This window comes from Magallana gigas, chromosome 5 (assembly GCF_963853765.1).
Source record: "Magallana gigas chromosome 5, xbMagGiga1.1, whole genome shotgun sequence".
In the NCBI taxonomy this organism is placed as follows: Eukaryota; Metazoa; Mollusca; class Bivalvia; order Ostreida; family Ostreidae; genus Magallana; species Magallana gigas.
In genome coordinates, this window is record NC_088857.1 from 56,590,407 (window position 1) to 56,601,176 (window position 10,770).

At 31.7% G+C, this 10,770-nt stretch overlaps 1 long non-coding RNA gene across 1 annotated transcript; it reads left to right on the plus strand.

Annotated features, from left to right (window-relative positions):
- Positions 1–5,917: 5,917 nt before the first annotated feature.
- LOC117686637 (uncharacterized) lies at positions 5,918–9,672 on the plus strand. The gene is made up of 3 exons (XR_004599746.2): positions 5,918–5,994; positions 9,005–9,098; positions 9,547–9,672. It is a non-coding gene; the product is annotated as an uncharacterized lncRNA (long non-coding RNA).
- Positions 9,673–10,770: the final 1,098 nt, after the last annotated feature.

Below are 10,770 nucleotides of genomic sequence, written 5' to 3' on the forward strand. Positions count from 1 at the left end.
TTATTGAGTATTTTAATGACGAAACGAGGTAATGAAATATCAATGAAACAGTGCTGATTTTATTGATGCCACGGTGAATTGTTTTAAGAATAATTAAGTGAATTCTTTTGCTTATTATCTGAACAAGTACACAGGTGAATGATTAAAATCAAATAGAAGATTTTATTTTCATGCATCTATTTTCATACATTAAAAATGTATTGATGTATTTACAAAAGTTTGCCAGACTACGTAGTGAAGGGAACTATCCTTATTGTCGTAGAAGTTTAAAATAATTACATTCACTCCCTTAAATTTGAAAAAGTTGTTCTCTTTGACAATACATTGATAAATTACTTTTATACATAACTATAAAATATAAAAGGTAAAAAAAGCTTTTCCCATCCTCTCCTTCGACACCCTAACACCCTTTTAAAGGGCTATATGTACCTTAATGCATAACTAAGAAATAACAGGAAACAAACGGTAACCGATATCAATTTATCATACAATTTCTAATCGAGTTTTAAAGTTAGTATAAATAAAACAAATATACCATTGGTATTGAATAAATCAAACCGGATCATATCAGCTGGAAGGTTGATGACATGTTTCAAAAATGGCAGAAAACAAACATTAATCAACATCACTTAATCAGAAAATATTAACGAGTCTTAAAAGTACAAGCGAATCGATCAAACAATACTATAATTGACTTTTGGAAAGGTCTTAACTCAATCATTTTCATAGGGAAAACGCGTCCAATTATGCAAGTTAGCTTGTAATATACATTTATGACAAATGACGGTCTCTTCAAGATAACATACCGGTATTTAAATATAAGATGATCGCGCGTCTTACGAGAATATTCATTATCAATCAATTAAATTGTATTTAGTTTCATGTTCAGAGTACATTTCATTTGCTGGTTTTTAATATCCATTCATTAGTATGCTGGAACAAAAATGTCATACAATAACTCAGCTGTTTTTATTTTTTGTAATTTGATTTTCTTTACAAAAGACAAAAACCAGATTTTACTTTTTTCTTTTTTAACTATTTTTATTAGTTTCATTTTAGTGTTTCACATAAAAAAAAAAAACTAGCGACACTTTGAATTTTAGTACAATACACAGGATGAAGCTCTGCCATTCAGTCAACTGAAAGGTGACTGAAAGGTAACTGAAAGCTATGCCATTCAGTCACCTTTCCAGACCATTCAGTTAACATTCAGTTGACTGAATGGCAGAGCTTCATCCTGTGATAGAAATTGAATTAAACATGATATTTACAGTACTAAAAACCTCCCCACTATCATGACAAATAATATGTCTTATTTGACAAAACATTTATCATATACCAATTTATTAGAAAATCTAAAATAATCTTTACCTGAAAATAGAACAAAAATGTAGATTACAAGACGTGACATTGGCAAACAAAAAACAAACAAAAAACTAAAACAAAACACAAAACTCGTAAGTCTATAAAACATATGAGTGTTTAAATAGTGTAAAAATAAAACAAAGTGTACATACAGATATTCTGAGTGTAGATTTCGTTGTTTCGTCGTAAGTTATTAAGTAAAAGTAAAATAATATCTTGTTGATAATTATTTCACTAAAACTTTTTTAAACAATAGATATAAAGAAAAAACAAACGAAACTTAACACAATTTTTCTCTAGGACAACAAATGAAGACCTTATCAACAATTCTACATAAGATTGTTGGTACGATAATTTAAGCTTTTATCGCAGTGTTTTGCACATAAATATATAAAAATTATAAGAATTATACTTTTTCTATTATATGCAAGTAAAAAAAACAAATTAAAACTTTCCGCGCATAAATAAATGTTTAATTACTTATCTTTTCAAAAAGATTTGCATATGATGTGGTCACATGCATTTTACATTATATGCCAAAAATTACATTACACTGGATAAGTGTGTTTTATTACGCTTATATGAAGTCAATTTAAACATCTCATCAAAGAATTACTTTTTTTTTAAAGCATGCATGTATTTGGGGGAATGGGGCCAGGGGCATTAATTTTTTTCATCATATATGTATCATGACAAAAAGATACGATTTTATCAAAAACATATAAATGAAATATAACATTCTAAAAATGTGTAATTTACTTCGTCATTTCCGCACACTTGGGAAAAAAGAATCAGACATACATTTATGATAGTACCATAAACATAGAACCTATAGAACCATAAGCATAGAACATATAAACCATAAGCATAGAACCATAAACATAGAACCTATAGAACCATAAGCATAGAACCAATAAACCATAAGCATTAGAACCTATAAAACATAAGCATAGAACCATAAACATAAAACCTATCGAACCATAAGCATAGAACCTATAAACCATAAGCATAGAACCATAAACATAGAACCTATAGAACCATAAGCATAGAACCAATAAACCATAAGCATTAGAACCTATAAAACATAAGCATAGAACCATAAACATAAAACCTATCGAACCATAAGCATAGAACCTATAAACCATAAGCATAGAACCATAAACATAGAACCTATAGAACCATAAGCATAAAACCAATAAACCATAAGCATTAGAACCTATAAAACATAAGCATAGAACCATAAGCATAGAACCTATAGAACCATAAGCATGGAACCAATAGAACTATAAGCATAGAACCAATAGAACTATAAGCGTATGACCTATACAACCATAACATAAAATCAATAGAACCACAAGCTTAGAACCTATAGAACCATAAGCCTAAAACCAATGGAATCATAAGCATAGAACGCATAGAACCATAAGCATAGAACCTATAAAACCATAAGCATAAAATCAATAGAACCACAAGCGTGGAACCAATAAACCATAAACATAGAACAGATAGAACCATTACCATAGAACCTATAGAACTATAAGCATAGAACCAATAGAACCACAAGCATAGAAGCGAATTATCTTTCGATATAGCGCACACTCACGACCGGTTACCCGTAGACGTTTTAGAACTATATTTAAGCTAAACATGGCTCGTAAATAGGCACTGTCCGCCATATTTTCTCTCATAACCGTTATCCCTACAACCCCTATATAGGCTGGAGACCTCTTAGCAATTTAAAGTATTTTGCTGTAAAAGTCTCGCCTGTGTGGACGTGTGCCTCGGCGTGTTTCTCGGTCGCGATGACATTATCAAATTTTACAAACTTTTTTCAAGCCAGAAGAATACTAACAACAATTAAACTGGTCAATATATAATTTACAAACAGAATTTGCTCATAAAATAAGTATAAAATGCACAAATTCCGAAGACCACGAAAGGAATACTACACGTCGGCCACGAGTTTCAGGTGTGCAATCGGGTGTAAGGAAATCAAAGGGTTTATATAACAGGTACCTGTGTGACGTTGCCTATTTACTAGTGGTGTTCAGCTTATGTTTATGGTTCTATGTTGACTTTAGGACCAGAATAAAAAAAAATGTGTTTTCGGACGAATGTTTGAAAAATAGTAGAAATACAAAATAACCCCGAAACTTAGAAAGACGTGTGGTCTACGTATTTTAGACGATTGTGTAACCCACAAAAGGTTCATCATTTGAAGAGGACATTGAAACTCGAGACTCAAATCATAAAGATCGCTTAGAACGCCGTATGGTAGACCCATCGTGCAAATCAAAAGCTGATCTGGCTCCGATTTCACAAAAAACTTCAGTTTTTACCTAAGTTTAATCTCAATTTACTCAGCTGAGATTTTTTTCTCAAATTGCATTTCACAAATCAAACTTAGTAATTTCTCAGCTAAGTCGAATTTTCAACAGAGGAAAATTGGATTTAATTAACAAGAGTCATAAAATGTTAATCAGTCATGAAATGTATACTTTGTTATGCTATATATAGATTACATATCTACATGATCTTATATATCAAATAGCAAACAAAATCATGTTTGATTATCTTAAATTCATTTGAAAGTAGAATCACTGCACAGTTCTTCCATTTAACACAAACAAATGAATTAGTTCCCTTTGTTTACATTTTTGTCAAGGGAGATAACGTTAACTCCGCCAAAATTATTATTTTTAAATGAAAAAAATATTGATCAACCGTGCATTAAATATTGCATTTACGCTGATTATTGAGTGGAATAGATCTAAGAAATGAACATAACAGATGATATAATACTGATGTAAATGACATATTCGTATTTGAGATTTGACTTAAGTCTGCCATGGTGGTAACTTAAGTTTTTTCTCAAATTGAGTAAAAAGCACAACTAAGATTTTTTTGTGAAATGCAGATTTGAGTTTTCTCAAATTTCAGAAAAAAACTTAGATATTTGAGGAAAAACTCAGACTTTAGTCTGAGATTTGTTGTAAGTTGTTTTTGTATGTGTGTGTGTGTGTGAAATCGGAGCCTGAACAGATAAATAGATATGAGTAAAGTATGTTGTGTCGTAAACAAATTCAAGGCCGGAAAATTCACAGGAATTGACTAACTGCCTTTGAAGTCTTTAAATCAGCAAATGTTATACAAATGCTAATTATTTTCTACTTCACTTCTTTCATCCGCAAATAAAATATTTCTTTTCTAATCCATAATAAAACACAAAGACAAAACCTATAATCGATTGTTTATTATTAGATATGAGTTGTGTACTCAGCTTTAATTTACATAATTATTAATAATTCCGGACCATTTGTGATCCTTCATCTGTTGAACGTATACAATTGCTTGGTAACTTTTCCTGTAATTTATTAATTAAAATAAATTTGATATACAAAGTGTGATACTGTAAAACTACCTATAATATACAGAATATTTCGATATTAAATCAACCTTCACGAACTTTGAACTATATATGCTGGACATCAATATAAACTACAAAAGAAAACAAACAACTATAATTATAAAACGTTTCAAACAAACAACACCTCATTATCCAAACTTGTCATACTTGCTATTTATAGCTGAGTACTAACTCGAATGACTTTAAAAACCCCGAGATAGAACTTAAATACCCTTAACCGAAGCACACAGAAATAATTACGCAATATCTCTACTCCTGATACTAGTACTACATATTTCTTATGAAAACGAAAAGAAATTTTAATATATGGTGTCGTGCAGTCATCTTCCCAATCTAAAACGACAAATCCTCCGACCTTAGAATTCACTTAATTACAGAGAAATATGTCTGCACGTGTAGTGGCTATAAGGTTTACAGTTCCGTCCTAAACAATAGACTCACTGCGTTCTTAGATGACAACGAGCTTTTTAGAAGATAACAAAACGGATTTCAAATGCATAGATCGATCGTGTCTGGGTTACATTTTTTCTTGAACAATATCATTCAGAATATTGCCTACATAAAGCGTTTGACCCTTTAGATAGAGAATTGTCCTCTAACCAATGGGATTGACGAAAATATTTACAACAATACGATATCGCTTTATTCAAAGTATGTTCTGACAAATATCTAAAAGTGATATTTGATATTTGATATGTGAGGGACAACTGCTGAGTGCCAGCGAATATTTAAGCTTACCACTAGAGCTTACAAGTTGAAATTTGTTTATATTATATGTTTATTAAGTATTAATGGATAAGGAATAATTTTTACGGGTGAGCAGCTGGTTCCAGGGTTCATCTTGGTTTCTGTATTCTCTTTACTATCAAACAGCTGTGGCAATTACCGCCAATAAATTTATAAATTTCTCACTTACAGTTTTTCTTAATTTTCTATATACATCTCTGTAAACAATATTTTGTCCTTGATAAATATTTCTTAGAAATTTCTGATTCATACTATCAATCAAATTAAACAATTTTAATGCGTTGTTAGATATTATGGTTATCAGACCAAGGAAAATAAATTACATTTAGTAGATCAAAGACACTATAAATATGAAAAAAAAATCGAAAGCCATTTAATTAATAACATGGCGATGACATTATATGCCTTATTGCTTGTCTTTGGATGCTATCTGGTTTTTACCTCTGGGCAGACAGGTATGTTCTAACGCAATGCTACCATAGAGTTGTAGAAAAAGTTTAACCTATATACGATAATTGTGATAAAAAATCCAGAAATGTAAACTTGCAAATCCGAATATGCAGTCGTGTTGGTGTGTGCGTCTGAGTATTAATGTGTGTTATAGTCGTAAAGAAAACAAGTATTCCTTTTAAAAGAATGCATGATCGGCATGTTTTATCATTGGCTGTTAATGTAATTCAAAAGCATTAAGGTACATACAATAAACACGATAAATAAGATACGTCTCACTCTTTCGTTTATTTCCGAAACAGGAAGGGATAAATAAACTTTATTTTTATTAGGCGAATTGTATTTCCGATTAATATTGTAAGAAGTCCGTCTTCTTAATCACTTTGCAGTGCAAACGTAGGAACCACTTTTTATATTCACAAGCAATTATTAAAAAGCGTGAACGCATAGGTTTGTCAAAGTCATAACATTAATTGAAAACAGCCAAAATTAAAGATCTGCCATAATATCATCTTACAGAGGACTATGTAACATTTACCGGACAGTTCCGACTACTTTGGCCCATTTATGATGATTATGACTGAACATTTACTGTTAAAATTCATGAGTTATATTTTATTTCTAAATAAAGAAACAAACCTGTCAGAACTGTCAATCAAGGAGTATGGGATGCAGGTGTCCCGAGTCTCTGAGTCTCCCACATAACTATCAAGGTCATAGCATGGCTATCTGGTTAAATATTCTTACGCATTGACAAAGAAAAGCGTGATTTAAATTATTATGTATGTAACAGTATAAGATTTTACTCTCAAGGGAGACGCATTCGAATAACGTTTTTAGTACTTTACATGTACGGCTGTCATTGCGTAGAAAATAAAACAGTACAAGGCACAATGCATGCACAATTAGTAAAATTTGCCAGATGCCTAATATGGAGCCAGAAAAAGGCATGCCGTAATCGCCAGAATGGGGATAGAATAAACAGCATATTATAGGGTATAATCATGTTATCTCTTGATAACAGCAAATTTTAGAATGTAATGAAGTATTATTTTTCAAAAATAAATAAATTTTGAGCTTGCTATACACTTTAACCGTATTAAGCGTAGAAAATAAAACAGTACACGGCACAATGCATGCATAATTAGTAAAATTTGCCAGATGCCTAATATGGAGCCAGGAAAAGGCATGCCGTAATCGCCAGAATGGGGATAGAATAAACAGCACATTATAGGGTATAATCATGTTATCTCTTGATAACAGCAAATTTTAAAATGTGATGAAGTATTATTTTTCAAAAAAAAATAAATTTTGAGCTTGCTGTACACTTTAACCGTATTAAGCGAGATAGCAACACCCCCATTTTTTTAAATAAAAAATTCCAGTATTCGAGTATATGACGTGCCAAAAGCTACACGATCTTCGCCCGACTACCGTCATAATGGAGTACGAGGTTAAAGGGACTCTCTAAACGGAACACATTTATCACTTTCTCGACAAATTGTAAATGGTTTACTTTCCAGTCGGTTTTTACAAGTATTTGCAACACTAGGAAGGACACATTTATATATCATTATACTTTTATGTTAAATACTGAAATCTGATTGGTTTATTCGCAGTTGATAATCCGTTCTATTACTCTCAGCGTACGAAACACATTTGGCATTGGGTAACACAACGAATTATTACATGTGCCTAAATTATGCGCGTACGGTTCACCGTAGAATTCACGTCATTTCTATATAAAAGCAGTAATAATTTCTCTAAAATTAAGACATTCAGTATAAATATTTAATGGTGCCTATTTAGGAGGGTAAAAGTTGAAATTGATATCCCTCGAAAACCATTGTCAACCTTCGCTTTGCGTCGGTTGACAATGGTTTTCTCAGGTAGTCAATTTCAATAGTTACCCTCCCAAACAGGCACCATAGAAGGACCTTAGAAGGGAAACACCTTAATTGAGCAATTTCTATCAACAAACCTGTCCATGAGAATCTTCGCGAGCCCTGCATGTGTGTCGTACAGCCCCCGTTTCTTCGTCATTCAGCGAACAAATTGGTCTCCAAAATAAATTTACGAGTTGCCTCGGTCGGGGCCTCTATTAAGTATTTTTAAAACCTTTTTTTGGCTAACTCAGTGAAGAAAGCAGGCCTTCCCTGTATCGTGCTTGCCTTTCTGTTTTGTTTACAGTAAATACGCATCGTAATAGTATAGAAGCCGGAGCGTCGTAACACGTTGCAATGTATTTATTTATGGCCCGCAGATAATTATTTATTTTGGCAAAGTAATTGAATTGAAATAGTGGAGAAGTTTCTAATTTTATGAAAGTTTATACAATTATAAGCTGTACAAAAATACTGAACCCGATCGTAAAATCTTTCAAGCGTTAAAGGCAGGGTTTTAAAAATATTTTGATCGTCTTATTTCTAGAAAATAGTACGATAGTACTTATATATTTAAGTTTACTAAAACAGTAATACCTGAATTTTATGATCACCATACTCCATTTCGTCGACTACAGCATGTCTATCCCGCAGCAAGCAGTTGTCTTTAAAGGTCATGTAAAATTCGAAAAACTTGTAGACGTTACAAATGTCAATTTATATCATGTCAAATGTGCTATATCCGAGCATGAAGAAACAAATTAAGGAACTACGGATTAAAAAAGTGCAAAGTTAAAGGTTATATTTATTAACAAAAACAATAAAGCTGCAAAATGTGCGCCCTGCGAAAAAAACCTGAATCAAATCCAAATGCGTTTATGCCCGAGTTTTATATTGTACACAATCAGAATACCACTCATTCATACTCAGACTCACACACCAACACGATTGCATATCAAGATGTTCAAGTTTACATGTCTGGATTTTTTAAAAGGACTACCCTCCATGATATACAGGAAGGGTAGATTCATAATACAATGAGGCTTTAACAGAAACACGTACTTGCTTGATGATTTAAATATAAATCAATTTGGGTTAGTGAAATCGCGGCTCCATTTGTTGTTTTTTTCAGTGTGTCCTGATGGTTCAAACCCGGTGAACTGTTTTATCAATCCTTGTCAGGAACCTAATACTGGTTGTTACAATATACCTGGAGCCACCTGCCGGTAAGATAAGGAATATTTACAATACGATAAACCATTAAAGCTTGGAGCGTCTACACTCTTCAACAAAATTGAAGTGTTATTTACAATATGGTCTTTCCTTTTATTACCCTCTACTTAATTTTTTTTTTTACAAAATGAGTGGGTTTTTTCATTTTCAATATAAATTTTTCATTATATATAATAAATATATATTTATAAATTTCTTCATTTCATTATTGTATAGAATAGAAATGAACTATCAATTTCTAAAGGAAAAAAATCAAAGTTTAAAAAACTTTTGTCATTTATATAAAGAATATCTGTGATACTAAAAAAATAAATGATTACATACAATGTAAAACTTTAGATTCATCCACCATATACCTGTTAATTGAACGTATTTTACATAACGAATGGATTTACGAAGGACTAGCCTACTAACGAACAAATGTTGTTTGTGTCGTTACAGGGCATACTACTGTGGCGGGTGTTTCCGGCGCTGGTATTTAGGGTTCTTTGAAGTGACCAGCTTCTGTTATCCAGGCTGAACTGACCATCTTTCTTTGTGCTGAATATAAGAATAATAAAAATTATGAGCCTATTCAGTTAGTTTATGTTTGAATTTCCATGATGCTGTAGAGAGATTTCAACATGAGTTCAACATGCTTATGATATACAGAATTTTAAAAATTTTCTCTGGTGGAAATATGGATTTAATAAAGAATTTTTACTTTCAACAAAAATATAGAATGCAAAAAAATCGCTCACAGTTTTACTTATACATGAATTTACGCATTAGTTAAAATAATATATCAAAAATTTTGAATGGCCTTGTAATGTTATGTGTACTAAAATAAAAATGTCAGACATTTCAGACTTTTCACTGCATAGTTAACACACGTTCCTGTTGTAATGGATAAGCCATGGATATATTCCAGACAGGATTATGGGGTTTATTCTACTTTGGTCGTGTTTTACATTAATGTTTTAAGAGAAAAAAAAATACAACAAGCTAACAAGAAAAAACGATATGCACGATGTTTTCTTCTCATTTTCTGCAAATTATTTATAGTATCTAACATTCTTGAAAAAAAATATGCAATGTTCGATTTGGTTATATATCATGAAACTTTTACAAAAGTATGGCACAAAAACTAATTAAAGCATCACCTCAAAAACAAAACACATATGCTACAACTGCAACGTTAATATTTTCATTTAGGTTTCTCTTTCTTATCAGTCTTTAAAGACATGCATTGTTTAAGACTGTAAAAGAAGATTTATTAGATAGAAATATCTTTTTTGAAGATTGTATTTGATGACAAGGTCGTTGCATCGACCACAGAACTTACGAAAAGAAGACTTCAAACGAGACACTGTTGATAGTCCTGTTTTATCAACTTGCTTGTCAGTAGCTTGCCTCGCTTTAGAAACTGTTCATATGAAGAGCATGCCCTTGTGTATCGAATTAACTGAGGGACAAAAACACCATATGCAGATGATGAAGGTATATAACTACATAAGAAAGGAAAGTTGACCATGGAAAAATTGAAGTAATTGCGTTTATCATGAAGTTTTGTTTTTAGGTTACCATCAATGTCCATTTCCAGTAGAATATCCAAATAAGAAACAAATGACGCAGACTCTGTGGTATCTTTTATTTCAAGTTCACTGGGATATATCGAGTCGACGT